The sequence below is a fragment of the Nannospalax galili genome, unplaced genomic scaffold (assembly GCF_000622305.1).
Source record: "Nannospalax galili isolate Female #2095 unplaced genomic scaffold, S.galili_v1.0 scaffold56, whole genome shotgun sequence".
Lineage (NCBI taxonomy): Eukaryota > Metazoa > Chordata > Mammalia > Rodentia > Spalacidae > Nannospalax > Nannospalax galili.
In genome coordinates, this window is record NW_008340065.1 from 860757 (window position 1) to 866887 (window position 6131).

Sequence of the window (6131 nt, forward strand, 5' to 3'; positions counted from 1 at the left end):
TGTGTGCATATATGATGTGTGATGTATGTGTGTGCTCATGTGTGTTCTAGGAGCAATGGGAGAACTAAAAATTAATTTTTCCTCATTATCTATATCCAAAATCTACTTGGGTCTGGGCTGAACCTTGAGTTTCAGTACTTCTCAGAGGGAACCCTAGTTTTTAACTCCAAAGAAAATGGGTTGGGAAAACATCACTGACTGTGGTGAGGAATGAATGAAAGTCACTTCTACTTAAGAGAGAAACCCTGCTTCATTGTTCTGAATGGAGAAGGCTGAGTGGCATCACTGTGGCTTCTCTAAATTTGCAGGGCATTGTTTCCCAAGCAGTAGCCCAGGCCAGGATCCTAACTGAGCAGCAGGTCTCATCTCTGCCAGGACTTAGCATCTCTAATATGATAGCTTGTATGCAGCATATGTTTATCAAGAATTCAAGACTATTTTTTTTTGTTTGTTCAACTAAAGAGACATATAGGTCAACCTTCTATATCTGTGGGTTCCACATCCATGGAGTCATCCAAGTAAAGATCAAAAATAGTTTTTAAAAGGCTCTCTATGCTGAATAAGAAAAGACATTTTGCCATTCCTTCAACGATATAGAACCATAACTATTTATCACATTGAATCAGCCATTGTAAGTCATCTAGAGATGGTTTAAAATACACAGGAGCATATATCACTGAATCAGGCCTTACAAGTCCCCTGAAGAGGATTAATATACAGGAAAATTTGTGCCGGATACGTATAAATGATTACACTATTTCTTATGACTCTTAAACTTCCTTGGATTTGGGTATCCTAGGGAGTCCTAGAGCCAATCCCTTATAGATCTTGAAAGATGACTATATATTGAAGTAAAGCCCATAAAGATCATGATGCATCATTGTGAACTCGAGGGACCAGGAAAGAACCCAAGCCATGATACCCCCAGAAATGAAGGGAGACAGAAACTACCTGGTTCATTTTTCCATGTTGTTTCCATCTATCACATTGTCCTGGTTTCCTGGATTCTGTTATAATCATGAGTGACATGGCATGATCTTGTGTTCTAATCCTAGCTTTACCTATGCTGAGCAGGGCTCATCTCTCCAGTCATTACAGTAGACTTGATGTCTAAGGCTCATAACACTTTCAGGGGCCCAGAAAAGTATTTTGATTTCTTTTTGAATTATGTGTATATATGGGGAGGGGTAGGGATGGGCATGTGAGTACAGGTTCCTGTGGAAGCCAAAGGCATCAGATTTCCCCCTGGAACTGGAATTACATGTAGTTGTGAGCCTCCTAACATGGATGTCAGGAATGGAACTCAGATCCTCTGAAATAGCAGTACGTGCTACTGAGCCGTCTCTCTAGCCCCTTGATTTCTTTTTAAATTATTCAAAGAATAAACTTTCAGATCAAGGAAGACACATTAGCATAGAGTAATAGAAGTGGTCATATTAGTATTCAGCTTCATACTAACACAATTTTAAAATAAGTCATAATTTTCTTAGGGAGAAAGATATCCTTGTAGCCATAGTGTACTGATCCCATAAGAGTCATAGATAAAATAGCTATAAAATAGCTATAGTTACCAGGTAACTATAACTTAATCGTTGTTCCCAAAAGAGCCTAGGAGGTAAAGTTCTTGGGTTGCCTGAGCTTAAATCCTGATGCCACTGCTTGTCAATATCACTGAGTTACTGGATATACTGGCTTACTTCTACAATCCCAGCACTCAGGAGGCTGAGGTAGGATTGTCATGAGTTCAACACTAGTCTAGACTAGAGTGAGGCCTTATTTCAAAGAACAAAAAAACAAAGTCACACTGATTTTCATTTTCTTTAGCTGTAAACTGGGTAGGTTCATAATGTGGTCTGGATATGAACTAACTTCCAAAAGACTCAAATTTCAAAGACTTGGTCCTCAACTGATGGATCTAATCACTGAAAACAGATTAGATTTGGGGGGTTCTGACGTGATCAATAGATTGATCCCTGATGGATTCATAATAGGATGGTGTGAATGGGGAGGTACAGGGAAGTGGTGCCTATTTGGAGGAAATAAGTCACCAGAGGCATGTATCTTACCTCTAACCCCTTCCTGTCTTTCATTATCTGCTTCCTGGCCACCATGAATCAGAAGCTCTGCTTCCCCATGTGCTGCTTGCTGCGGGGAACCTGCCTTGTGAAGCAGTGGAACCTGCGAGCCATTGACCTAAACCATGAGCCAAAATAAATCTTTCTCCTTTAAACAGTTTCAGATATTTGTCACAGTCAGGAAAACATACCAATACTGTAGCTAATGCAGAGGAATGCTGCAGAGGTTAAATGAGATCATGTGTGGAAGTTGCTTAGCATAGAGCCTATACATACTGAGAGCTCAATAAAATTTGTTACAGTCATTATTGTTATTGCTTAAGCTTTGACATCTTGGCTACAAATGCCTACTTGTTAATATTCTAGGAACTACAGCTACAGCTAAATCAATTTTCACTTTCGAAAATTGGGTGATCTAATTGACAACACGGAAGAAACAAGAAGGTGGTAATTGAACTTTCCTCCCTCCTACAGAAATCTGAACGTTTTCGCCTCTAGAAGAACTAAATTCTGTGCTCTCTACCTGGAGCGAGGTCTTTATTCCACATTATAAAATTCCTTTAATAAATCAGCATCACCTCCCCTGATCAGAGATTTGATTCCTTCCTAACTTAAAACAATCCTGCAAAAATCTTATTAAGAACCACAGGTTGAAAAGAATATTGTCAAAACTTTCTCTCTTTTTCTCCCTTTACTTTATTATCTCTTCATTTTTTTTTGTCATTTAACTCCAATTATGAGATGCTAAGTGCTTTTGGAAATTTCATTGTTAATATCTTCTTACAGTGCTATTAACGTAAATCAAGTTTAATAGTGTCCCAGCAAGTGTAAAAGCAATCAAAAATTCAGTACTCACGAATCATTCTGTAATTTCAGCATAAAATGTTAATAGAAATAATATCTAATACCATAAAATATCAGTAAATTCAACTTTAAATATAGGTGATGAATTGCTTTGCTATCCTATAGCATTCGTGGAATATTCTAGTAAGAAGTCCTTAATTGGTCAAGTCATATCTCAGTCATGCTCAGGCTGCCAGAAGTCCCCTCTTTTACTTCACCCCTGCTAGCCAGTCCCAGCAGAATGAGCAGTGAATACCAGACATTTCTTTATTCCAAACACAATGAGTTATTTGACAATCAGAGAAAAAAAAATGACTCAAGATCAAGGCAGGAAGTATAACCAACCTGAAGGAACTCAAATTAATGCAAACGAAAATGTCATTCAACTCTAAGAACACTGATCAGGAGCTGCCAGATCATGGGTGTGTGCCATCAGCAAAGATAGCTAATACATAAGCTCTGAAATTGAGAAGCACAGATGTCACAAGACAGACCAAGGTTGAGACAGGTAATGCTGTTTCAGGGCCAGCAGTGAAAACAGCCGTCACTTGTACCCATAAGAAGCATCTCATTAATAGATCAGTAACTGATCAGTAAGTTTTAAAATTTGACCAAAATAGGCAAATGCCTTCTTAAATAAATAGCATCCATGCATTCACTCACCAGTCTTTTCTATGCACAGGTTCAGAGTGTCTTAGGGCAAGAACCACCACCACATTATTCATCTAGAGTCTTATTTCAGCTTCTTTGAAGTACAGAAGACCCAAGTCATGTAGGAAGGCCATCAGAGTCAGTACTGCTCTCATAAAGGCATGCCTTTTTACACCCGTGCATCCGTGCATTATATTTCATTTAATTAAACACGGATTTAATTATCATGAATAACTTTCATAAGGGGTTGAGGTCAAACACAACTGATTCTTTAAAAAGGTGTAGCTCAGGTGGTAGAGCCAGCATTGGTCAGGTGCCCCAGGACAGAGACGATTATCTAGGGTCAAATAGAGTACAGGAGGCATCCATCTGCAGGACTTCCAAGGAAATGAAGGTGACAGTTCAGATAGTGAAGAAAGGGGGGGACCAGGCTTGTAACCCAGTGATAATGCTCTTGCCTAGCATGGATGAAGACCTGATTCCATCCCAGTGCCATGAGGGAAGGGAAGGGGGAGGGAAGGGGGAGGGAAGGGGAAGGGAAGGGGAAGGGAAGGGGAAGGAAGGGGAAGGAAGGGGAAGAAACTAAGAAAGGAAGAAAAGATCAGTATATCAAAGGAATATCTATGAAGGAAGGAAGGAAGGAAGGGAAGGGGAAGGGGAAGGGGAAGGGGAAGGGGAAGGAAAAAAGAAGAAAAAGGGAAAAGAAGGGAAGAAACAAGGGGGAAGGAGAGAAGAATGGAGAAAGGAAGGAGAGAGAGAGAGAGAGAGAGAGAGAGAGAGAGAGAGAACAAAACAAAAAGACAGTGAGTAGATGTTACATAAGCATCCAGGAACAAATCACGCAGTGTGGGATCAGAAGATCCCACGTGACCCAGTATTCACCCTGCGTTTAGATCGTACTATGCAGAGCTCAGTGTTAAGGGGTCCTGACCCAGGGAATCGGTATTTTAAAACCTAACTGAGCACTTAGTTGTGGATCTAAGCCCCAGACTTTCATTTATATCTTCTCCAACCTGGCTTCATTGGTAGCCTATGAGATGATGCAAACAAGTCTCAGATGTTTGCTTTCTGTTTTAGAGAGTGGTGCTTTCCCTCTTCAACTTCCCTTCAGTCAATGCTTTCTCAAGGTTAGGGTATCTATGCACTGTGGTGTGCAAGGTGGTGTTTGGCAAAACACTAACAATTTTTTTATCTTAACATTTTTTTATAAATGCATGTAATTAGCAATTAATCTCATGATTTTGTGAGTCCGTTAAAGAAAGAAATAGTAAGTTGCAATAAAGGAGTTACAGGACAAAATCAGAAGCTGATTATCAAATGATTGTTCTGGGAAACCAGCTCAAAGCTGTAGGAGATATCTCTAAATAAGAATGTTCTGGGGTTGAGGAGACAGCTCAGTGGGGTAAAGAGCCTGCTGCTGGAACACTAGAACCTGAGTTCAGATCCCCAGCTCCCAAGTAAAAGCCAGATATGGCAGCAAACATCTGTAAACCAGCTCTGGAGTGTGAGAGGAAAATAAGAGGATCTCCTGGCCTCTACACATGCATGTACCTGCATACACACATGCATACACACACACACACACACACACACACACACACACATACACAGAATTTTTTAATGAATATTCTGAGTTAGGGACATAACTCAGTGGGAAGCTTGCTTGCCTAGCATACAGGAGGCTCTGGATTCAATCCCTAGTACCACATAAACCAGGTGTGGTAGTACTATCTGGAATCCTAGCACTCCAGAGATGGAGGCAGGAAGGTCAAAAGTTCAAGATCATCCTCAGCTATATAGGGTGTTTGGAGACCAGCCTGGGCTAAGAGACTCTATCTCAACAGCAGCAAAGAGGAAGGAATAGAATTTGCTATAGTTCATTGCAATAAAGACTTTACAAGCAGAAGGTTCTGGAAGATAACCAATGTTCATAGAAAGCAACTTGCCTTCTCACTTTGTGCCACTTTCTGCTGTGACTCTCCTATCTTTGTCCATTTGATTGAAACATTCAGGTCTCCACTGATAGGCTGGTGATTATGAGCTCTTTTATATTCTATAAAAGAAACTCTTCCTTCCTAGATTACACCTAGGAAGATGGCAGCCACACTTACAACCAGCTTGTGGAAAAGATGTGTCTGTTTGATACGGCTTGGCCTAGCTGGGGAGCTCCGCCTGCTCTCCACAGCTTGGCTCTTAGAAGGTTTCTTGTCAAGGACACCACTGCAACCAAGAAAAACATTCCTCACTTTATGACTAGTTTGAGAAAGAACATATTTCAATAATATATAATAAGGCCTATGGACTCTAATTTATGTCCCCAAATGTCCTTCAATGTGGGCCCATTCACTGGAGCCTTGTTAACCTACCAAGAGTCATAAACTTGAAAGAGACTGTCTCTGCCCCTCCCAGCAGCCATCTGTTGTCACAATTTCCTCACGTGGAGTTGGGGCCTCTTACCCACTTCCTTACGTTCATGCTGGGAATTTTTTTCTGGATTGAGCTTTTAGGGGACCTTGTGCATTCTGTCACCATTGCTATGAGTTCATATGAGCAACTGATCCA